Source organism: Calidris pugnax, unplaced genomic scaffold (genome assembly GCF_001431845.1).
Source record: "Calidris pugnax isolate Ruff unplaced genomic scaffold, ASM143184v1 scaffold8, whole genome shotgun sequence".
NCBI lineage: Eukaryota > Metazoa > Chordata > Aves > Charadriiformes > Scolopacidae > Calidris > Calidris pugnax.
Genome location: NW_015090830.1, coordinates 20,592,280 through 20,618,310, shown reverse-complemented (window position 1 = coordinate 20,618,310; position 26,031 = coordinate 20,592,280). Strand labels below are relative to the sequence as shown.

Genomic DNA, 26,031 nt, shown 5'->3' with positions numbered 1-26,031 from the left:
AGAATTTAAAAGCTACTGAACCAGTTCAATACGGACAGAATTTAAAAGCTACTGAACCAGTTCAATACAGACAGACTGTTACTACAGACGGTTAACACAGGCTGTTATAAAAGAAGGCTTCTGTGCTTTGCAACTATATTTTAAAACTGACAGGATAAGAATACTATCTTAGGCAGCATAACCTTCACATTAAAGCAACATCATAGCTATTTATCTTGAGGCTAGACACAGCTTTCTGAAACTGCATAAGCAGCAACACCTGAAAGCACTGTTCATCAATAACCGGATTTCAGAATTCTGCCAAAAAAAAAATTATCAGATAATAATGCTTCTGCTATTGTATGTACCTAACACACACAAAAGCAATACTCTTAATTTGAGTGTTGCAGCACATTTCCCCTGTGGAAAGACAGATATGTACGTAAGGCTTATACATACTTATAAGATATATAAATACACATACATAACATATGAGTGTGCGTGCACATGCATATGAGATTCTGTTTTTGTCAGCCTTCAGTTAGACTGGAAAAATACTTTGAAGAATATGGTACATGTAGTGCAGGTACACATCCACAGAAGTTGTGAAGGCAGCCTGAGTTGACAGGAGGTAAGTAAACAGCACTGTTTTCAATGACACCACCACACAGTCATTAATGTCAATACGCAGGGTCTTCTCTGTATACAGCAGCAAAGAATGTGCCAGAAGATGATGAGGATAATGACAGCAAAAAAGCAAAGCCAACTGCCATGAATTACTCATATGACACCAAGCAGAAAGGGCCAGCTTGTTTAGCTTGTACAGACATACAGTGAGAACAGAATTTGCTGATACCTATCTATGCTGGGTCTCTAGAACTTCCTCTTTCCTCCTACAGTGAAAGAAGTATTAGACCAAATATCATTAGAAGAGCTCCTTCTCTCCTGCTTTGCTCTACAGGAGTCACTGACTGGCCAGAGGATGTACAAAGAAAATAATCATGCCATTTAGTGAAGAATAACATCTTCTAGAATAAAAAGATGTGATAGCTATTGAAGTACTAGCTCTAGCCAGACCACTATTAGAACATGATTTAGAAAAAAAATGCTTTTTAGGAGGAATATATAAACTGAACTCTTCCTCTCAGAGTTCTCTGTCCATTTTTCTAAACTGGTCTCAAGAGCTTTCTGCTTACATTAAAGAAAAAAAACCCGATAATTTTCTGGCTGAGCTGCTGATGGAAAGCATGGGGGCGGGAAGAAGAGCTGCTGGTCTGGGCTGTTCTACCCATTAAGGAAAGCAACAAATGCTGCTGGGTAAAAAAATTCCAAGCTTCCACACAGCAGACAGACACAGCCAGATATGGCATCCATATCTATAAATCCTGAAAGAGCATAACATTTTCTAGGACAAGCACCATGTCAGTCTTCGAGGCAAAATATTATGTTAATAACACTTTACAATAAGGAAATGCGTTAAAAGCATTTACCATCATGGACATTATTAACCAAATGCAGAATGTGTTTTATTAAACCAGGCAGAAACATCAGAGAGCAGTAATTTCCTCTGTTGCCTGCATCAAGGTCACAGATCATATACAGAAGCAACTGAGCTGTGAAGTTGCCAAAAGGAGCCATAAAACTGGACCGACACACCAAATACCCATTAAAACATCAGTAAATAAACTGAAATATTTTCCTTAAAGCAGATTTCAGAAGTAAAACATAAGTGTATAGTAAGGAAAGCATTTTCCTTGAAGTCAATACATCTTTATTATCAATTACACTGTGGTGTAGGATGACTCTATGTTCCTTGAAGCAACTCCTTTACTACCCTCCTGAACGATGAGCAATTATTAATAACATTGTGTATGATGCAGAAATGCTATTCGATTGTAATAATAAAAGCCAGCGGCTCTCACTGACAACAGAAATTTCCTGTCTTCCTCATAATACATTCTGACAGCTTTGCACTCTATATTGGTACTTCAGGATATTTTTAACCCCAGAACAGAGACAGCATCCAAACAACATATGAGACTGATGCAACTTCTTTCTTAGCACTGTACCCTCTGTTTTATTCATTTTGCCCAAAATGTGCTGTTAGCTATTAAAATTGTCACTGGCCAAAGCTAAATGGCAACAGCTGCCTGCTGCGCTGACATGTTCTAAAGAAACTCAAAATACGCCAGCTGAAGAGTTGGCACGGGCTTGTTCTCCAAAGTCAGTACCAGAGAGTTAACATCAAGAACCTTGCCGCATGATTTCACACTCTGCCAGGTGTAATGGAAGTTGCTTGGCTAAGCAAAAACCAAACTGCTACATTTGGGGTTTCTGCTTGTTGTCAGAAATGCTCAGGATGGCAAGTTGAAGGTCAAACCTAAAACAACAGAAAAATGGGTATATTGTTTCTTTTACAAAGCTATTGAGAATTATGTTCTCCATAACCCAAATGTAGTTTTTACACGTTTATAAAACACTGAATAGAACCAGCAACAAGGTCAAGACAGACCAAAGTATCATCCTTATACCATCACACACTCTTCATGTCCACATACAAATTATTTCCAGGATGCAAACCGAAACCTGACACACTTAAAATACTATTGCATTTTCCCCTTTACCATAAAATTGTACCTTTGAATTAGTAACTGCATCTATTTGTCAATCACACTGCTGTGCACAGAAAAAGAGACAGACAGGCTACACAGCAAATGCTAATTCACAATTAGATGCAGACGACAGCAGTTGCCACAATAACCCAAATAAAAGGCAACCTGAATTCTACATCAGCTACGACTTTCACGGGAACAGAACTAAAAGGAGGCAAAACATTTCTTAAAAATTGGAAACTCCAGTGCTGACGTACAGCCTCCTGCACCATCCCCATCCAGCAGCCCACCTCCCTCGCAGCCACAGTACAACTCACAGCCGGCCGCCTCCGAAGCAAAGAGGCAGCGGAGTTTTTGTCCACAAAACTTCTGTTGGCTACAGAACCTCATTTGGCCAATCCTGCAGCACAACATACTCTCCCTGGCCTTGTGCTCCTTCTCACAAGCCACCTACGTTGTGACCCGTTCCAGCTGCTCATGGCAGCTGCTCTGCAGGCGTTGAAGCATGGAAGTCGCTTCTGGCCTGGAACCGGCCACCCCAGCCTGAAGCAGCCTCCAGGAACGTGCAGCCCCACTGAGATGCTACACTGCCCTCGCCTCCCCTGGCCAGGGGAGGATTTATTGGGAAGCTTTTAGGGATGACTCTACTTCTCCAAACATCTCAGCAGGAGAAAAAGCTGTAATCGTGATCTGCTTCTGTGGATGCTGCCCATAACAGCTACCGGGACCTGGAAAGCTGTACCAGCTATTTCCATCAGTAGAAGGGCTGCCCTCTGCTCTCAAAGGTCAATGGGAAAAAAATTGGTGTCCAGAATATATTCCTTAATGCCTTGATTTTCCCTATAGCTGTTCCCCCCCTCAGCCTTTTTTTCTGGGAGAAAATTCACCATACTGCTGTACAAATAGGCCAAAGATTTAGAAATCAAGACAAGACTAAGAGTATGCGATCATCATTTGGTATAACATCCCTGTTTTCACATCTTAATTTACATTTCTGATATCCTTCTGCAGCCAGAATGTGTGCTAACCAGACACTGTACTCCTATCACAAGATTAATTTATTAAAGCCAGGACCTCAAAGTACATTCTTTCTTAATGACCTTATAAAATATTTTTATTTATAAATGAACTCTATTTCTGGGAAAACCTCTCCCTTGTCTCTTAAGTGTTTGAACTAGACACTAGAAGAATCCAAACTCCAAAGGAACAAATTACAGTAGCTTATAACCATATGCCTCAAGTCTAAAGGACTCCTTTCTTCGATATTATTCATATTCCTGACTGACACTTCCTACAACCTAACATTCTGCCGCAGTACCCAAAGTTTCTCTCCAACCAACACGCTAAGTGACCGTTTTATACTGTAATCTAGAACATTTTCCAATTATACACAACAGATTTCCTGAATAAGTACGGCTACAAAAACAACCACCAAATTAGAAGAATGACTACCAAAAAAAAAAACAACCAGCAACTGAAAACACTGGCTGCTGAGATTGCTGACATCATTTAGACCTAATATGAAAGATGTAAAATTGTCCAAATAGATGGGGTTTTGGTCGTTTCATACTGTTATACAATTTACTTTCCTTCAATTAATTAATTATATTACTTTATAGTTCTTTTGTGATTTAGAATCTGTAAATGTATCTGTTTTAAAGAGGGAAAGGCACAGAGTAATAAAAAGCCAGAGCTTAGATTACACGCCCTTTCCCCCCCCAGCTCTACAGTTCATCTGTTTTTTGTGGACTCATTCCACCAGACCATAAAATGCATGCAAGTATTCTTCACAGGGGTTTTTGCTTTCACTAAAGATATCCCAGTTTCAAGCAATCCTTCACTGAACTCACTCCAGGTTTTTGATGTTCCTTCTGTACTGGGGGGCCCAAAACTGGACGCAGCACGTAGACGTAGGGGAGGATAATCCTCTTCCCTTGATCTCCTGGCCACGTTCCTGTTCATCCATCCCAGGATGTGGCCTCCCTTCCTGCCAGCTGTGCTGCTGGCTCGTGCCCAGCTCACTGCCCACCGCACACCCTGGGCCTTTCCGCAACGCTGCTCCCCAGCTGGTCTTGCTGCAAGGGCCCCTCCTGCCCACGTGCAGGGATTTGCATTTGTACCTGCTGAATTTCACAGTTTTCCTGCCGGCCCACTCCTCCAGCCTCTCCAGGTCCCTCTGAATGGCAGCCCTGTCCTTGCTGAATCGACCAATCTCCCCCAGTCTGGCATCACCCGCAAACTTGGTTAGAGTGTCCTCCACCATCTCCTCCAGGAAAGACCAGTCTGCTGCTTGTTACCAGCCTCCAGGTGAAGTATGAGCCATTAACCACTACCCTCTAAGCCAACCGGTTATTTATCCATCTTGTTGCCCATTATTCCAGCCCGTAACATCGTAATTCAGCTACAAGAACATTGTGTGAGACTGTCCAAACCTATTAGCAAGCTGTCGATTCACTAATCAACTGTTCTCATTAAAAATCAGAGCAATAAAAACAGACAACAGAAGACAGACAGACAGCTAAGAAACTTTTCAAGTGCATTATAACTTAGTATTATAACTGAGCAACTTATACTTGCAACTGCCTCATTATATATCCTTTTAAGTAAAAATATCAAAGCAAGACAAGACGCCGGGGAGCGCTTCAAAGAATGCAGTTTTTCTCAAAAATGTTTAAATTATTCTTGACAGAATTTAGAACACATTTTGATAATCTGAGGGAGGAAGCTCAGAGCACTCTTGCACTTTACTGACAAGTGGGGAGAGAGTCTTGGCAAAACTTGAAAAAAAAATTTTAAGATGTGTGAATTAGGTACACACAGTCTTTCTTCCAAATAGGAGTGAAAAGAAACCATATGAAAACCACAAGACTTAATTGTTTTTAGATTCTTGACTTAGCAGTCTCTTTACAAAGTAATTTTTTTAACCAAAGGTATATTCAAATAATTGCAATGAAAAAAATTAAGTCCTATTTCACTCGAACACGAAAGCAGGATTTCACTGGACTTCAGTGACAGAAAGATCATCTCTGTTGTAAAAAACAGACATCATTCTAAATAAGATTTATTGTCTGACAACTCTCAATAGCCTGCATTTTCATGAAGAGATATTTTACTAAAATTAAGATTATAAAGGTTATTAAAATATTTCATTAAAAAAATCAGTCATTAAAAATGACTGTATCAGAGATATTTTACTAAAATTAAGATTATAAAAGTTATTAAATATTTCATTTAAAAAATCAGTCATTAAAAATGACTGCATATATTCCTTGATAATTTCTAACTAGTGTTTTTATAAACTGCATCAGAATATGAAAACTCTAATTAGCCCAGAAATAATCTAGTCAAGAGTAAAAGCAGTGGTTTTACCAGTGCAGATAAATTATTTTTTAAGTTGTCCAACACACAGTTTCAATAAGTTGGCTTACCTTGAAAATTCCCTCTAAACAAACAAATTGCTTACTTGTGATCCTTGAAAAATACAGGATAAGTCTAGATAAATATCAGAATAAACTACTGAAAATAACTGTCCGCGTATGCCAAGATTTCAGTTACTGAAGCAGCACCTGGAGGAAGAAGCAGCTTCCAACCAACACGACAGGAAACACAGCTTAGGAAAAGATTTCCACATAACTCCAAACTTTATCTGGCTACCAGGAAATCATCATAATTAAGAGATACTAAAAATACGCTCCACCAAACAGCCAATGCATCAACTGGGTTCTAAAAATGTAAATACATTTAGGATTAAAAAAAAATAATCACACAAACTTCATAATCACATGCCTCGCTGTGTGTGAAAATAATATTGCAGCTTGACAGAATTAGGATTCTTTAGGTCAGCTAAACAAAAGGTTATTGCATTTACATTTATTTTACTTTCACAGTTTTCTTCAGCTGTCTCCTACTTTCTAAAGCCTTGTAAAGTGGGATGAGACCTTTCTAGGGCAGACTAATGGCTTGCTACTGCAGATGAGAACACCCCACAGCTATGGACAGACTGCACCCAGTGTGGGTCTGAGTTTTGAAACAGTTAATACAGCCCACATTGTAATTAATTTAGGGGTTCAGACAAGCCTAGAGCATCTGAAGTTATATATAAAAGCTTAAATCCTGCCTTGCCGAACTGTACTTTTTTGCAAGAACATCCTACGTAGCAACCATATGGCATATTATATTCTTTTGATTGCTTTCACCTTTCTCCATTCTCTGCAAGCTTAAAAATACAGCAGGTTGAAGACTCCTCTGCAAGGTGGTCCACAGCAGCATAATGGACTACTGCTTTAAAACTACATCTGCTGTGGTTTAGAAACAGTAAGAATGCTTCAGGCCATTTTATTTCTCATAAAAAACATGCTGAAACCTGAGTGTATTTGCCTATTTCTTGAATTTTTTAAATTAAAAGCAGACAAATTTTCATGCTTGCAAATGTGGAACTCACAAATAATTTTAGAATTGCTTTAATTGGCTTTAACTATAGCCAAAACCATCATGGGTTTTTTCCATACTTCCTTCAGTATTTTCCTACCTTCAGACGTTCAAATTCATGCCTTGCAAATGAAGGTAATATAACAGCAAAAGCTTTGGGGAGGGAATTCTCCCCTCCAGGCCCATAGTCAACTAAATCTGGGTTAACAAACCTACAATCCACCATTTTCCAGTTTCCTGGTTCAATTTCATTTATGATCCCAAGAACACTAAGTAACAGTATCTGTCTTTCTAGAAGACCGGATTCAGCCATGTGGCTTCAGCAGGATGCGAGCACCACAAATCCTCCTCAGCTTGCATCAGGCCAGGCTCTGTAAGGAAGGAGGTCTTCTAACTCCACTATTTCTCCTTTAGTCAGATATCTACCTGATTTCTAACTGAAAGAGAAAAAAGGTGCCAAGGGAAGGATAACATTAAGCTGAACCTCCCTAGCATGGGAACTTAAGTCCAAAATAAACAAACTAGCAAGCATCTGAGCTCCCATGCTTGTTTCCTGCCTCCCTATAAATCCACCATTTATGGTGTTCTAAGAACAATAATTCTGTTTGTAAGCTGCAAAGAATTTATTTTCACTATAAATAAACCTGACAATGTCACGTGTATCTTCAGGATATACAGGTTTACTTGTAAAGACAATCTGGCTTTAAAAATCTAGCCATACACTATAGAAAAAACCCACTACTGCAGAAATTGTACTTGCAAACAGTTCAAATGACTCAGCACTAGTCCGCTGTCATGAAAAGTTGCATTCGATGCATACATTCTCCAATTACTGCTTTTTCTGTCTCACCTCAAAATATTAATTTTCAAATGGAAAAAATATTCAATAGCTAATCTAAACCTAAAGCACTTAAAATAGAAACCACAGCATTGCAGTATTCTAATTCAGGTTTGTGCAGGTCCATGAAACTGTCTCAACTAAGATTAATAACATCCCATCATCAGAGTACAAATTGATCTATTGAACAATTTAATTACTATTTTCCATTCCAAAAAGATAATCACCTTTGCTTTGCAACTCGAAGGCTCTCAAAGACAGGCGAATGGCTTCTGCTCCTACATGAATAGTGCCAATGCTAACCTTTACACAACTCTGAGATACTTGCCTTCTAGATCAAATTATGTGCATGTGTAGATACATAAATATATTATGAGATGCTGTTTTGCTGTCACAACACATTGTGCACATGTTGAAGATATGGGTTCCACAACATGGCAAGTAAGTCAGCAGGTATCAGCTTTTACTTGTCCTTAAGAATAACACTAAGTCCTGAACTCTTGTTTTGGTGAAACTACTCCTCACCCAAATGGCCATCTTCAGATGCAGAGAACAGCAGAACAATACCTTTCAGCATGTAACTAAAACAACTTGCCTCAAAAAACTAAAGGTGAAAAAATTATCGTCTTCTTTCCTACTTACTAAAACAAAACGAGGGTTAGACGTCATATGTTGTTTTCAGAATAACCAGCTTCTGAACATGCATTTTATACCTCCCTCTCCAAAGGGAGGGCTAGGGCCTGCCAAAGAGTCCTACAGGCTTCAGAGCCAAAAGGAATGAGCTGTGGATTCATAGTCTTAGCATTGTTCAGTCTAATCTGACTTACCTTATGTTGACAGTGACATATTTTAGACTTGATGAGGGCTTGATTTTTTTTTTTTGGCATACTTTGATACAAGTCTGAGGTTAACATAAGCAATGATTGCTCAATCAGAAACAGAGAGAAAAAAAACCCTACCTTCCACAAAAAAAATATGCAACCAATTGAAAAAGAATTTGATTTTTTCCACTTCCCTTCCACATGGTAAAGCATTCACTATGCATTATGCAAACTACATTTGATAACAGATGTGCTTTACAAATGCGCGGCAAATAACACTGTACAATGATGCGACTTCTATGTTCATCAGAACTCTTAAAGCATTTTTATACAATAGCGAAGGAGACCATTTTGCAAATTCAAATTATACTTGAAGTATTTGATATCAGAAAGCATTCCAAATCATCAGTCCTCTCTCATCTGAATTGGTCACCAACCTTAAGTTCTAAAAGCACAAAGCCTGTGAGTGTTACTCCAATCAACTGAAGGATCTATTTCTTGGTTATCAGCAGTGCTTTTCTGTTAGTGTCAGGAACACTAGGGCCTGCTTACTAAAGTTTAAATGGAGCTTTTAGCTGAGCCTAAATTTCACACTTTAAAGAAGCAACAAATATCTCCCTTATTTCAGCAAAAAGATTCTGTGTCCAAAGATGCATATGAGGTTCTTATGCTAAAACATGCGTGTCTACCTGTTTGGAGTGGGCTCAATCAATATGAAATGACCAGGGATTAACCACAAAAGGACTAAATAGGAGAAAGCATTCTTCTTTTTTTTTTTTTTTTTCCTCCCTTTTGGCTGATGGGTGGTTGGTTGGTGTTTTTTTTCTTTCCTTAGTTGTTCTAAGAGCGTCTCTTGGTACCCCAAAAGGACTAAATAGGAGAAAGCATTTTTTTTTTTTTTTTTTTTTTGCTATTTCTTGCAATTTTAAGCTAACAGGGGAAAAATTCTATAAATTAAACCTAAATATCCAAGTAGTCAGAACTGTAGGACCACCAGTGATATCCCTCTTCCTCATGTAGAAGCCTGGTTTGTTTACAGTGCCAAAATTTCATAATCAGTAGCATTTTAAAAAGACCATAAGCAAATCATAGCAGTAGCACCACAGAATACTTGAAGTGTTTATTTTCTCTTGACAGCTCAGTCTATTTCCTCTTCCATTTCTGTCAAAATAACTTCTACAATACAAGCAAAAAAAAAAAAAAAGCTATTATTTTGTCCCATTACTACTGGTTTTACTTCTTCATTCTTAGAAGTCAACAAGAAGAAAAAAAATCATTAGATTACAAACCCAGTCCAGCTCAGTACTGTTCAACTAACGTCCCCAAATGAGTCACAGTACAGACCACTTTTAGAAATCCAAGTGGTGACCAAACACTTGTTTAATGTGATCAGGAAAATGAGATCTGAAGCACCATTCGTGCTAACAAACCAGCATCCAGGAGCATCCAAACAGTTTCTACAAAATAATATGAGAGGGGCCTAATTTGGTAACAGACAGCTACCAGGGATGTGTTACCAGCTGGGGAAGTTCAAAATACATGCCATCCTTCATATTCACTACACATGGACTATCAGTTATGTCAGACCAGTTTATCTGCCCACTGTAGGAGAATATCAGGTTTGAGACCATCTAAGGAACCTGAAGGTGCATAAGTCTATGGGACCTGATGAAAATCCATCCACGGATCCTGAGGGAGCTAGTGGGTCAAGTTGCCAAGCAGCTTTCCATTATATTTCAGAAGTTGTGGCAGTCTGGTGAAGTTCATGCTGACTGGAAAAGGGGAAAAATAACCCTCATTTTCAAAAAAGGGAAAAAGGAAGACCTGGGGAACTACAGGCGAGTCTCACCTCTGTGCCCGGCAAGATCGTGGAGCAGATCCTCCTGGAATCTCTGCTAAGGTACATGGAAAATAAGGAGATGATTGGTGACATCCAACATGGCTTCATCAAGGGCAAATCACGACTGACAAATTTGGTGGCCTTCTACAATATTGCCACAGCGTTGGTAGACAAGGGAATAGCAACAGGTGTCATCTACTGGATTCATACAAAGCATTTGGCACTGTCCCACATGACATCCTGGTCTCAGAATTGGAAAGTCATGGATTTGATGGATGGACCACTCAGTGGATAAGGAACTGGCTGGATGGCTGCACTCTAATGGTTGCATACAATGTCCAGGTGGAAGCCAGTGATGAGTGGTGTTCCTCAGGGGTTGGTACTGGGACCAGTGCTATTTAACATCTTTGTTGGTGACATGGACAGGGGGATAGAGTGCACCAAGCTGTGCGGTGCAATCGACACACTGGAGGGAAGGGATGCCATCCAGAGGGATCTGTACAGGCTTGAGCAGTGGGCCCATACAAAGCTCATAGAGTTCAAACAAGCCAAGTGCAGGGACCTGCACCTGGGACATAGCAATCCCAGGCACAAATACAGGTTGGCCAGAAAATGGCTGGAGAGCAGTCCTGAGAAAGACTTGGGAGAGCTCGTGGATGAGAAGCTCGACACGAGCAGGCAATGCACACTGGCAGGCCAGAAAGCCAACCGCATCCTGGGCTGCATCAAAAGCAGCACGGCCAGCAGGTTGAGGGAGGTGATTCTGCCCTTCTACTCTGCCCTCGTGAGACCCCACCTGGAGTACTGTGTCCAGCTTTGGAGTCCTCAACACAGGAAGGCCATGGACCTGTTGGAATAGGTCCAGCGGAGGGCCACAAAAAACGATCAGAGGGCTGGAGCACTTCTCCTATGAAGACAGGCTGAGAGAATTGGGGTTGTTTAGCCTGGAGATGGCTCCAGGGAGACCTTATGGTGGCCTTCCAGTATCTGAAGGGGGCCTACAGCAAAGCTGGAGAGGACTTTTTACCAGGACATGTAGCAATAGGACAAGGGGTAATGGCTACAGAGTGAAAGAGGGTAAATTTGGATTAGATATTAGGAATAAATTCTTTCCTGTGAGGGTGGTGATGCACTGGATGCCCCATCCATGGAGGTGTTCAAGGCCAGGCTGGATGGGGCTTTGAGCAACCTGCTCTAGTGGGAGGTGTCTGTGGGTTGGAATGAGATGATCTTTAAAGGTCCCTTCCAATTCTAACTGTTCTACGATTCAAAAAATCACTATTTATTCTCAAATGCAAAACAAAGATGCCATCATTCTTTTTAAAATTGAACTTTTAACAGTGCTATTTACTAGTAAAACTAATTTGCAGCATTAGCAATCGCAGGTATTTTACAGACCTTTTACTGTAAGAGACATCTCCTCAAACTACATTATAATATGCTTACAAAAGTGTTGTTCAATTAATGGGTTGCTTTTAAATTAGGCCAAATAGTAACAACTATACAGGTACAACAAAAGGAACACAACAACAAAATCATACTACATTTCAAAGAGAAAGATGTGGCTGAATATAAAAAAATATTTTCAGAATATATATTTTCAGTTAAAATTCCTCATTTTCTATTATGGAAATGCATTATATAACAAGAAACAAGGCATCTTATGATAAGTGCAGAAATATACATTACTGTGGTTTTTTCCACTGAACATTTTTATTTTTAAAAACAAAATATCTTACGTATCCTATGTGAAAGAGAAAAATAATTTAGGACATGGATTGCAATTCAGAGGTATGGCAATTTTCAGTATGTCAGTTCTGAAGCAAAGATATTGAGTTTTAAATTTTTAATTAAACATTTTAAGCTTTCTTTCACGCATCTAGGATTCACATATGCAAAACCATTCCACTTGCTTCTTTATTTTAATTTTTTTTTACAGAATAATAAGTGGTCTACAGCTCAGAAATAACAGATCTTAACAAAAAGAGCAGCCCAGACAAAAGTTCCAACTTGCAAAATACTAGCTGTCTTTAAATAGCCCAGTTGTAAGAAATAAATTCTTTTGATGATCTGGGGGTTTTTTTGTTGGTTGTGTTTTTTTTTTAAAGATAAATCTTTTTGGAGAAAAAAATAGAGTCTTGAAAGATGATCTGCTCCCACTGGCTTGCTGACTTATTTGTGTGCCATATTCTAGCAGATTTGTTCTAAATTGTTCAAACTTGCAACTTTAAATACTGAAGGTGGAATAAAGATTGTTTTTATACATAGTGTCAAAGCAGTAAGCACTTCCATAGTTTTACTGCTAATTCGTAATAGCTTCTGCAACTTTGCCATGTCTATTTTTAAAAAGCATCTAAGGAGAAACCTTGAAGAGCAACCCATGTGACACAGGCAGATGGGAAGAAAACTAAAAGCCTACCTTCCTCATAGTCTGTAAACTACGACAGAAGAATGTGGCTGGGTTTAGGTTTTGTTTGTTTGTTTGTTTGCTTTGTTCAACCCTGAGGAATGTCTCATGCTTTAAGTCTTCCAGGATTTCTGTATTTCATGTGGTAGCCAATATTTGCTACTAATAGGAAGGCAAGCTACCAGGTCACAACGTATCAGTAGTTTCCACCTTTCCACTCTGGCATTCCAGATTCTACCATGCTCATTCTTTAAAGATAACCAATGCATCAATGTTGGCAAAGGCACTCCCCCAAAGAATAAACCTGATTTTATGGTACTAGATCACATTGGCAACACCACACCAAGGAAGCACTGGTGGCTGAATACAAAAGTAACTCTTCTAGACCCATTCCCAAGAAGAAACCCTTCTAGTGTTTTCTGTTTATTTGGTGGTGGGTTTTTTGGGGTTTTTTTGGGTTTTTTTGCTTTGGTTTGGGGTTTTTTTGGTTTTGGTTTTGTTTTGTTTTTTTAAAGAGGATGAGCCATCATCTGTCCTCCTGCAGCTGGCATAGAACTATATCAGGTGTAAAACCAACAGCCACCATATTGTCAGCTCCAGCTAACATCATAATGGCAACCGTGTTCACTCTTGATGCTCATCAAAACTGGTTTTGCAGGTTGGTGCCATTAATTCATCAATGGCACCATCAGGCATGAAATAACAGTGTAATTTTAACCTGTGCTCATATTGCTTTAGCTTGCAGTATCAGATAAATAGATTTCTAAATTTTGCTATTCAAATCAGAGTCAAACTGATTTAAATGACTACAACATTAATTTTCACATATTGTGCTAGGCTGGTTTAGAGGATTTGTGCAAAAACCTAGCAGGTCTTTTCTCAGGTGTGCAGTATTTAAGTTCTTAATGCCTTTAGATTAATTTATTTAATTGAGATTAATAGAATAATTAATTGGGATTAAATACAGATAGGCAAGTTTCACCAGTTAACACAACTAAGCACCTAGGTCATCTGTATCCTCATAAAAAGAACGTAATTAAAAGATAAGACTCTTTATTCAATGTTCATTGTTTTACACCTGCTTCTTATTAAGAGAAATCATTATCACTAAAGCAGTGTAAAACTTACTAGATCTATCAGTTGCTTAGCCCAATACCTCAATGCATGTTTAACAAAAAGAGAGACACCCACACAGCAAACTAGGGAGAGGATGGGAGCAGATGTGTGATGTTACTAATGCATCAGTGGAGAGCTAAACAAGAGAGAAATATGAAAGGAAAAGAGATACAAAGTAAGAGAAATGAAGATGGGGAAGGGCAACTGACAACTCAGATTGCTGAACAGAGCTAATAAATAAGATGCGACCCTTTATTCTGTATTTCTCCAGTCTGGTAGAGATTAAACAAGTTGTGAGTAGAAAAACAATACTGGTCAGGATTAAAAAAAAATAATAACAAAACAGAGGCACAGAAGGCTTTGCCATATTGAAACCAAACACCAAGAACAAAAAGCCACTGCAATGAAATCAGCCGTTACTCAAGAAATGCACACTACTGAGGCTACTCTGCCAGACAAAAAAACCAAGAGACTGTAGAAACAATTACGAGTGAGCAGGCACGTACTGCATGACCATTAATGACTAAACCCTATGCCTATAGTGAAAACGAACTGACAGATGACACCTAGGATACAGTATCTTTTTCAAGCAAACAAAGAAAACCCACCTAAAGGATGCATAGACATCAAAGTGACAGTGAGAAGCAAATAAAAGCAGAAATTCAGGAAGCTGATAAAAGCACGTACAAGGGGGAAGGGAAAAAGGAAGGGGCTGACTGAAGAGGGAAATCAATATAATTAGGACTGTGAAACCTGTAAAATATTCTTCCTGTGAAATCATTCCTTTCAATATATGCAGCTACTTGACATCTCTCTCTCACCCTCTCCTCCCACCTTCTCTTTTTCCAGTGCTTGGATGCCACACAAGTCTTCAACATCTCCTGCCACATCTTGGGACAGCAAGCACTTATTTGTGCCTGTGCTTCAACACAGTATAAAATGAGGAACTGATTCCCCCAACATCAATCAACTTCTGCCATTTGTATGCACGTTAAAAACATGCATCTTTAGGTCAACAAAAAATACAGAATACTTAATTTATAATCTTTTCCTTATCTCCTGAATATGTATAAGGCCCTACTAATTTCATTTTTAATTTTATTCTTCAGAATATTTAGGCTGTAATTAGTCACGAGTAATTTAAACCTCACAAAATGCATGCATATTTCCTGCCTCGTGTAAACATGCAGTTGATTTCTGAAAAAGTTAAATTTCTTAGCTATTGCTCTATTTCTCTAAACAGCACTAGGTGCCATTTTCCATAGGGATGAAAGTCACACGCTACACCTTTACCACAGGTATAGCCACCCGTACCTATGATAATACAAAGAGTCCCTACAGAATCACACGGTGATTCTCAAAAAGAAAGTAGAACTGTTGAGTTTTAAAGCATTAAGACAAACTGGAAGCAGAGGTGTACTGATCCTACTCAGTGGCCAATTTTTCCTCACTTCCATATCTAAGCTTGCATAACCTACCTCTCAAAAGCTGAACGTTCGCTAATTTTAGAGATCATTAGAACACAATATGGCCTTTATTAAATATGAATTATTTGTTCCCAACACATTCGGCATGACAGTGGGAAAACATTGCCTTCAGGCCACCATTATATCTGCCCTGTTTCCTTCTCTTTCTTCCTGTCATCATACATCTGCTTTGTCAGCCCTAACAGCACCCAATTTCCATGGGCAAAGAGATTTGTTCCCTAGTTTTTAAAGCAACCAACAGTATTTTTATTTGATACTAACAGAAAAATAAAATTATGAAGTTTAAGATTTAAGCTTTCAACAGAGATTGAGGCAGAATATTTCTCATCGCTTCGTTGCTGCTGTAGACTCCAACAAATGATGCCACATTTGATTTCACAGGTTTCACGCAATGGAAACGGGTTACAAAGAATATTAAGGGATCTAAACATTTGATGCTCAGACATCACACACAAATGAAACAGGCAAGATGGGATACTGGAGGGCAGTTAAAGAACAACCACAGCAACAGTCTGATCTGTCCTGGAGCTTGGCTAACAACAGACCTTTGGAACAGGAAGAGGGTCATGGCTATGAGTTCTTCCAAGAGAAACACAGCAGGGGCAGCATCTGGTACACACACCACCCTCAATATCAGTTCCTGAATATACTAGACATTATAAACAAAGCTTGAGGTGGGGGTGGGAATCAACCAAGAAATACTGTGAGGGCATTCCTGTTTTATTCGTACAAGTATTTTCTCTCAGGATTGAATGAATGATATACCAAGAAGGTGTTCAGCAAGCACCAAACTTCAACCTATTGTGATTCTCTTACAAACTATCAAATCTGTTTATAACAGTGACTATCCAAGGCTAATGAGAACTGAAGCATGCATAAGGAATCAAAGTAACATCATTATTAGCATTTCATGCTCTATAAAACTGTAGACCTTTGGTAAATAGCCTCCTATGTTGAAACGCGCTTGCTGATATTATTTATTTTAAACTACTTTTCATGCATGTCTTATTTATTAAACAAGTTCCCTTGACAATACATGTGTTTATATATGCAATAAATGAAGTACCAACATCAAACAGTGGATGCATCACACAGAGACAAAACTAACGATAAAGTGCTGAAATTTTGGTCCAAAATGAAAAAAAAAAAAGCACTGAGACTTGATAATACATCAAAACTATATTTTCAAAATAAAATTGGTAAATATGGTGCATTATTCAAGAGAGCAGTAAGTTCTGCACAAGCAACCATGAAATATATACACAAGATTACAGATTTTTATGAAGTACTAATTACTTCCTTATTTTCACTCAAAAATCCAAACTCTCAGGTTCACTGTGAAATGCTAATTTTTCTATATATATTCAGAACAAGGGAATTTTTACAACATTAATCTGTTTTAACTATATGCATATATATATTTCATGAGTTTATTTTTATGAATTAATTTTATACCTTAAATATCTATAGAGATGCAAAACTCCTAAATTGATTTTAATAAAGATTGATGTGTAAGTGTATTGTATTCTATGCATTACAAATAATTTCACATACGAACACTGTAAGTATTAGAGGGCTAGAATGAATTACATTTTGCTGAAGAAGTTTGCAAGGTAGCAGTTTCCACCTACCATTTAAAATAGGTCAGAAATTATATACTTGCATACTGCTATTATAATCCATTTTTTAAAGTGAAAACTGTAATCATAACACAGCAGCTATTAAAGACTGATGGCCTGCTTTTTCTAACACTAGTTTAATGCTTTCTGAATAGTGAATTGAATGATGATACTCAGCCTGGGGAAAAAAATGCCAGTGAAAAAGCATGAGAGAGAGTGCATTTTACGAACATGCACATACAGTAATGTATTTAGTAATTAAACCAAGACATGCTATTCCTAAACCCACAGCTAAAATGAAGAACATATATTTACAGTGAACCACCCTAATAGTGTAAGTCACATCTGATGATTCTCTATTTGGAAATACCCCTCCCAATCAGATCAGGAGATAGTGAGTTCTGCTCACATTTAAAGCAGACATAGATGTAGGGCATTTTAACATTTAAATTGTTTTAAATATTCTTCAAAAGTTCTAAGTAGTTGAAAAGATTTTGCCCTTCACCTTTATTCACCTATAGGAACAGATTTGACAGATTTGAGAGAAAGGCAGCAGTCAACTAGTCAGATCAGCAGTACTGAAGGCGTAATATACATTCACTGAGTCACCGAGGTTATATAAACTGATACAGTGAATTAATACCACTCCTTCCCTGCCGCCCAAAATACAAGCTACTCAACTGCTCAGTCATAACAAATGATATCTTTATTTTAATGCTAGGAGGAGGAAAAAAAAAAAACCCTACAGAAAAACCTGTCAGAGCCTAGGAACTGAGAGCAACCTCTCATTCAGGAAGAGATCTAAGAGATCTGGAGGTCAGAGCTGAGGTTTATCAAATAAGGCAGCACCCAGACCCACCCATTTGCACTTTCACTGCCCCTGCTCCACTCATCCTGAAGACTAATGCAAAACTCAGGTTTGTTTTTTCTTTTTCAGATAACTCCAAGATTTTTGTAATGATACGAAATAAGAAGTCATGCAGTAGATCATTTCTGGATCTGGATTGCACCTAGCCAAGAGGTAACAGTACAAAAGAACAATACAAAGTAGCTGAACTACGAAATATAAACGAGCTATGTTAAGAGGTAGTCATGAAAAATACTTCTCTAGGTACGCAGACTTTTTGACCTGCAGAATTTAACATCAGTATGAATGTCAGTAATGTCAGTATGAACTTGGAGCCTCCTGAAGTGTAAGACTTCTAAGAGAAACAAAATACTTGTCCAATATAGTCTTAAAAAAGTCACGGCGCAAAGAATTCTTAAAATAGAAGCTTGCAAAGCGCATTATATTGTCAGAGCAAATCTGTCTCCATCCCACTAGAGATGCTAGCTCGGTGATCCGCATCTAACTCCACCTATCTTTTAAGGCAAAAACTGTCCTAGTACCACTGCTTGTGGGTTTTAATGCAAAGTTCTGGCAATTGTCCAAGACTCTGGAAGGGAGGGCAATGCAGCTTTTTAAATTTTCTTTTTTAGGTCATGACATAAGAGATCACACTGATGTCCACTAACGCTCCATTTACAAATGCAGAGGGAAGTCGGCAACTCATACTTAACAGAAAAAAGGCAGGCACTTCCAAAAACAATGCTATGTTGTACAGAAACGTCATGCTTACACAAGTTATCTAACACTTTCTCCAGAGCTGAGGAAAACATAAAACCAAGAAAATACCACATACTACATAGAATTGAAAACCATGGGTAAAACAGCATATTTTTGTCCTAGAAAATATTTTTTAAATGGAAGTTTTAATTTTTAACAAGGAAATGAACAAATCAGACATATTTTCATTATTTTTATCAAATTTTATACATCCTCTATGATCAGAATACAGAAAAGCACATTCACCACAGAAATGACCAGAAAGAGCTAGAGGTCAGAGAATTTTAACGTTAGTGATATTTGGAACTTCTGTCATCTATGAAGGAATCCAAATTGAGTTCAGGACTTGGGATGTGGTTAAGTCTTCTGGCAATGACAAAACTGAAAAGCTTTCCCACGTTTTTCCTCAAACTTTTTATTTTGAACAAAGTTAATGGTTATATACAATCCTGTGGCTTTATAAGGAACTCTTTACAGTAGCCTTTGCCAGTAGCCAGATACCATATTGCCTTCTATATCAAAATAGCAACTAAGAATGATGGGTAAGGACATCACTGAAACAGGGATTCAATTAACAGAACATGACAAAATTGACATTTATATAACAAAGTTTCAGGTTAGTCATCTATGACTAAATTTATACCACAGAGCTATTAATTCTCACCCTCTGTAGACAGAAGAGCAGCAGCTTCCAAGAAACTCACAAAACCAATGGCTTATGACAGAAACTTCTCTGCCCAGCAGATTTCAGTAAAAGTTGTTCAAATACTCATACGTTCCTCCTTCTCAATAATTTGATGACTAGGGTAAGTCAGAAAACAACTGACACTAGACAAAATAAAAGCTTGAACGGTATCACAACATCGACAGACAGTATTTTCAGTGCTGATAGGATTTAAGAAAGCCTCTTTGCCGAATTAATACTAGAACAGTTTAACACAATTAACAGTTAGCTGGAGGCATACTAATTACTACAAAACAAAATCCCCAAACCACCCCTCCATAACACACACTGGCCTTTCAGGATTTTTTTTCTCTTTTTTGTGATGTTAATTCCTTCAATATGTTTACGTGTCTCTTCATTCCTCCTCCATCAAGCAAGCCAAGCTCTCCTGGCATCTTGTGAAATAAGCTCTGTTCTCATAACTCAGTTGTTTCTCTAACAGCTCTTCTAATTTGCAGCTGTCCACTGGAAATCTCATGATTGATCCATCCCTGGATGTTATATATCTTATTCACAGCTGAATTAACCTCAATAGTTCATTTTTCAAGTGCAACTTAATGACCAAGATTGTTTTTCTCCTACATCATTTTCTCTCAATAACCTGCCACTTGCAGAACTTTTTGACTTGCTATTAACTACCAGAGGACAAAATCTGTAAAATTATTTTTATTTTCTGCATGTTTTACTGCTGTTAGAGTCACCTATCCTCGCTACACTATTAAAATCACCTGTTCTCATAAGTTAACCTTCATACTTGTACTGCTGCCTAAACAATATACACAATGTCCAAGTCAAAAGAGAATCAGATCACGTAAGTCTTTCCTAAAGTTTTATGCATACACATATATTCTTACACTTAAGAAAGCTACACATCACATATATGTATGTTTCTTACACTTAGGATACACATTTTATAGATATATATATATACACACAAACATTTTTTTTAAAAATATACAAAATGTTTATCTTTCTTAAGTATAAGCATCATACTTAAGGAATACCTTGCTTGCAGAAGCTTATTGCACTATACCTTTCATTCGAAAAGCAGCAGTATAGATGTTAAAATTGCCATAGTACTCACAATGTCAATTCAGAAAGTACCTTAAAACAAGAATGCCTTATTATGATTATCTCCACACCTGAAATCTTGAACTTCCAAGGACCATAAAGAGGACTATAGACTAAGAATACTGTCTATTCTAAAATTCATTCACAATGTTATTAATATTTCAGTAAAAATAACTTGTCTTGCATTCTAAAACTTTCTACAACAGTCGAATTTCTTTTGTCTCAGAAATCCTCCGAAGTTCCCAAATTTCTATGAGATATGACTTGAAATATATCCTTCTTTTGGCCTGTGCTAGTTAAAGTCCTTTGTTTTCTCTCTTGTTGTAGAGCTAGTCCACAATTCTTCCCTATACCAAATTCATGTTCACTTCATGAATTTTAAGACAACTAGACGGAATAATTACAGATGTGCAGGAGAAACATTCAGTGGCACAAAAGCACCCTGAACTCTAGTTGGGAGGGAAGGCGATGAAGAGGGAAAGGGAAGCACTTCTGCAAGACTTCGTCCCATCCTGTAACTTATGGAAGTTTTCATACCAGTTGTAGTTCCCCAAATGTGCTGCAAACCAAGGACTCGGCTTTCTGTTCTGTCAGTCTTCCTACAGCTTTGCATCCAAAACATTTTTGCGCGTAATGCGAAGCAGGTACTAAGTGACTGGCAGCAAAATCCTCTAAATATGCACTGACAAGCAAAAAGGGAAAATACACATCTCACCCAAACCCCTAACGTGAATAGTCTTCCTCCAGTCACACAGGTTTTGGAGACAGAAGCTGATTCTGCAGGCCCTTCCTGAGGACCCTGCTCTCCAGCAAATGCTGGAGAAGCTACCCTGTACACAAGACTAACGGCACGGACAACTAACTAGTGCTCTTTAAACAAAGGTAAAAAGCCCACCCTTCTAATTCTGCTGTCTGGTTAAACAGACTTTAAAAATATTACATTACACCTAGGATTAAGGCTTAGGACAGTTGGATCTGCAAAACTGCAAAGCCCACGTCACTAGTGGGCCACAAGACCTGAGCTTATCAGGTACCAGCAGATCCATTCCCTACCCATGCAAATACACAAGATACACTGAAAACCCAGCTGACGTATTTTTAGTTGTCTTCTCCATGGAGCGTGGGTTGCTCACTTTAATGTTCGGTAACGGGAGAAGAGATAATAAATCTATGAGGATTTAAGATTATGATCCAAGTTAAAACCTTCCTGAGCCAATGGAAACGTCGGTGAGCGAGGTCTGGACTGATTACATAATCATCTAATTAAGCCAGAAACTTATTCCTATAAATGGCACCATTTCTGTTAGATTTTAAATGAGACACGGCCAACTACATTTTGATCAAGTCTCATTTATGTAATGTCAAAATAGCATTAGTTGGCTTCTACTTAAAAGGAAAAAAGGGCTGAGTGACATCTCCATAAGATTTTTATTTCATCTTAATCCACAGAGTACCCCAAGTGATTAAAAATGAAACAATGTGTTCAGTTAGTCAAAACTGCCTCTTAACATCTGTCTTAATTCACATACTCTATTAGAAATAGGCAATTTTGAAATACTACATACAAAAATGTTTTACTGATTTTTTTAAAATAGCTCACTTAAGTATTTCATTATTTTTATTATTCAATGAAATTTTCCAAGAGAATATTACTTTACCTGTTCAGTAAAAACAAATCACAGAAAGGATGCCACACTAGCTACAAAATTGAAGAATTATGTTTGTACAGTTTCAGCTCTAATACCTTGATACAATTTAACATGGCAGACATAACACTCACAAATGAACAGGCAGAACTGTTTACCAGAATATCCTTTTTTTTGTTGTTGTTCCATTTACTGACCAGAAGTAGAGAAACATTTGGAATTCTTAGATGCCCACGTGCACACCTACGCCATTTGCCCTTTCTATCTGCATCATTAAAACCTGAGCAGAACAAGTAGTTTAATGATGTGAAAGGCAGGACTGAGATTTATGTAAGGACATGCTATAAGGAAGGAATAAATTATTTCTACTGCAGCTTTTAAAACAATTCTACTATTTCTGAACACTGTAAGGACCAGAATAGTAACATATTTATAGTACCACGATAGAAAGAAATGGTGCCATGTGGAGAAATATAAAAAGCATATATATCATCTATTGCTGTACATTTATTTTGCTACACATCAAACTGATGAAATGTCTGCACTTACATTTACATTTCTAACATATAATAAAATAGAAGCATGCCAAAAGAAAGAATACTGTCATTATAAAACTGCTCAAAAATTCATTCGCACCAAGATGTGGTGACAGGCCACAAGAGCCTACAGCATTTAGCCTTTCAGTACCCCAAAAAGTATTACATCTGATCTTGCTAGAGAGAAGCAATCTTTTTAAAAGCAGGTAGATGAATATTTCTTAATTTTTCATTAACCTCAGCCTACGTAGATGGTGAGCAAAACCAGACCATTTTTAGTTTAGCATGACTTTGTGTTGTCAACAATCTACAGAAGAAAATGTGATTAAAAAAGTGCATTAGAATAATCCTGGTTACCATAGAGGTGCTAACCTTTCCAAAATTAATGTTGATACTAAAGCTTCTACTTACTGCTTCCTTTTCCCAGCAGTCATTGGAGGACTGATATTGCTAAAGCTCACATGTCAGAAATACTCTCCAATTTCACATTCTAATCCTTACAAAAGTATTATTTCAAGGTTGGCCCCCGCCCCATATACAAAACAGCTATTTTAATGTCCAGGATATGATTGCAAATAAGGAAAAGAAGAAAGATTCACACCTGCACCCCCAGTTTACCATCATTCCATTTCAATTTCAGGAAACAACAAGAGAAAAACACAACTTCTGTCAATATTTACAAAGTAGTTAAGGATACAAAATGGACTATACCAGTAGTTTATATATTGCTTGCAAAATGGACAATTTTGAGTGCAAAGGGGTCACACCATATTTAGCAGAACAGAGGGTAAATTTTGTCATCTTTAAATAAACAGCTAACTGCTCTGTCTAGATCTATGGAAAACAACTACTTTGATAAATGAAGTATTTCTAATCAATATAAATGTAAAGAGTTCTCCCATGCCACATGAATTATTTAAATCCAAATAGTCAACTTTACATCGTTATTTAATACAAACATCAAATTTAGCAGTCAGAATTACAACTCATAGGTAGAGCCTTGATACAGGCATGCTCCAACAGGTTATTAAAATAATATAATAGCTCAATTTACTCTTATCTTTTGGTTCTGGACAGCAACTGAAAAAAACCACATGAATGGTAACAGAAAAAAACCTCTTTCAGTGGTTATATAAAATAACAAAGAGAATCAGAGTAGAAATGCACATATTATTTCTATTTCAATTAATGTACATCTTATTTCTATTTCAATTAATGTACAGTTCTAAATATCAGTAGTTAGAAATTAACAGCATAAAAATGTTATCAATTGCATTACTAAGAACGTTGTTTCATAGGACAGAGGGCTCATATTGATATAAATATCACTAATTGCTTCATTTAAAAATATACAGTTTTATAATTTATTATTTTATCTGAAGGAAGCTATGAATTAGCACGCCTGCATCTATACATATGAATTCAGTGCTCTAATTTTTCATATTTGGCTTTTATCTTCAGAAAATAATTCCCTGTCTCCCTTCATCCTCTAACACCACCCCACCCTTAGACAAGTCTGCTTGAATTTTAGGTAACAAGGTATCTGTGCATTTGTATTCTTTCACTAATTCCGGCTAATATTACCTTGACAATAACGCAAAGCGACACATAAAACCAAACCAATAAACAAAAGCTCTCACAAAATAGACACCAAGTCACTATTTCTTTCAAATTTGCTAAATCAAGTTGATAATTAACCTCTCATTCAGAGCACACCCTTTACAAATCAGGCAGCAGCGGTAACTGAGGAAATTAATTAAGCTAACTTTAAATTCATTTTGCATTTTACATTAGCTTGGCAAATTAAGCTGACAAATAATAAAGATGATAATAAAGTTCCACCTACATGAATTCTTCCGAGTATTCTCAGTGGCTCCCGGAGATGACATGGCAGTAAGAAATAAGCAAGTAAAAAGAAAGAGGGTACTGGTCAAGTGAAAGCTCCAGTTACCAAGCAGCTCCGCGGATGTGCATCTTCATTGATGCAGAACAAAGACCGATGCTAAAAGGCTGCTTTTTTCAAAGCAGTGATACCGCGACTGCCAGTTTTCAATGGGTCACTCACACACAGATGCACACACATGGATACTTCAACTCAGCACCTTTCCAGAACCTGAACACAAGCTACCAGCAGCTGGGCTATACCAGAAATACACGCATGTATTTGGGAAGGTACCACACGCTGCTAAAGAAAGGGGTGCTAGAAAGAGAGAAATCTCCCTGGCGAGTTTTCATCTGATGACACGCAGTGACAGCGTGTGTTTATTTGGCAGAGAGCTGGAAGCGCTTGAAAATCATTTAGGAAAAGGTAAGGAAGGGTTCCGAATTCTTTTTTTTTATTTATTAGGCAGCGTTCATAAGGCTCTCCCCTCAAAGTATTTTTCCTTAACGTGGCTTAGCTCAGATACCCCACAAATCAGATTACATACTATTCTTACTTCACGCATAAAATATTAAAAATCTTGGATGTGATTTTTAAATAAATTAGGAGCAGTCTTCTCCGCTGCAAACTGAATTTTTTGTGTTACATATCCAGATTACATTTTCATAAAAAATTCAAAAAACGGTTACGCAGTTAAAAAAATAATTACAGAAACAGCGTATGACCAAGAATCTTTGGTTATGGTGATGCTGCTGTTACACAACAGTGCATTTATGGTTCAGAAATTGTAAGGCGTTGCTTAGAATTTGGAACGCTGGCACGCGCTACCCCTTCAGTTTAGGAGGGTGCGCAGTGCTGCCGGAAACCGTGAGAGCCATAACAATTCCTTTCTTTTACTTAAAAAGATCACATTTTACAAAGCTCCTTGATGATAATTTTCAAAATACAGCGTACACACAAAAGGGGATTATGTGACAGATATTTCTCCAATCGTCATCATTAGAGGAAAAATTACCAAGAATGTGTGGGCCTACGAGACTTTCACTGGTGAAAACACCACCAAAAAAAAAAAATCTACGGAAAAGATGAAAAGAATACTAATATCGTGAGATAATCCCACCTTCAGCCTGGACTTCGGTAATTAAAGAATGAATCTAAGTTACAGTCGCAGACAAAATAGGCTTCTATTTTTTTTCCACATCAATCATGTAAGCTTTACACACAATTAAAATATTACACCTTTAAATGTTTTGTTTTCTACATAAATTGAGTATGACAGGACTTATTGTTCGACAGGACTTATTGTTCCCCTGGATTTTTTTCCTATTGTCTACAGGGCTCGTTATTCACCCTGGCAAGAGCCACAGAAAATCTCTATTGTTATACTGGCCTCCTCCACTCCTTACAAACCCAGGACTC

At 37.7% G+C, this 26,031-nt stretch overlaps 1 protein-coding gene across 3 annotated transcripts in view; it reads right to left on the bottom strand.

The window, feature by feature from the left end:
- Positions 1-26,031, bottom strand: part of DTNBP1 (dystrobrevin binding protein 1) — a 72,982-nt gene that overhangs the window by 6,985 nt on the left and 39,966 nt on the right. The window lies entirely within an intron of this gene.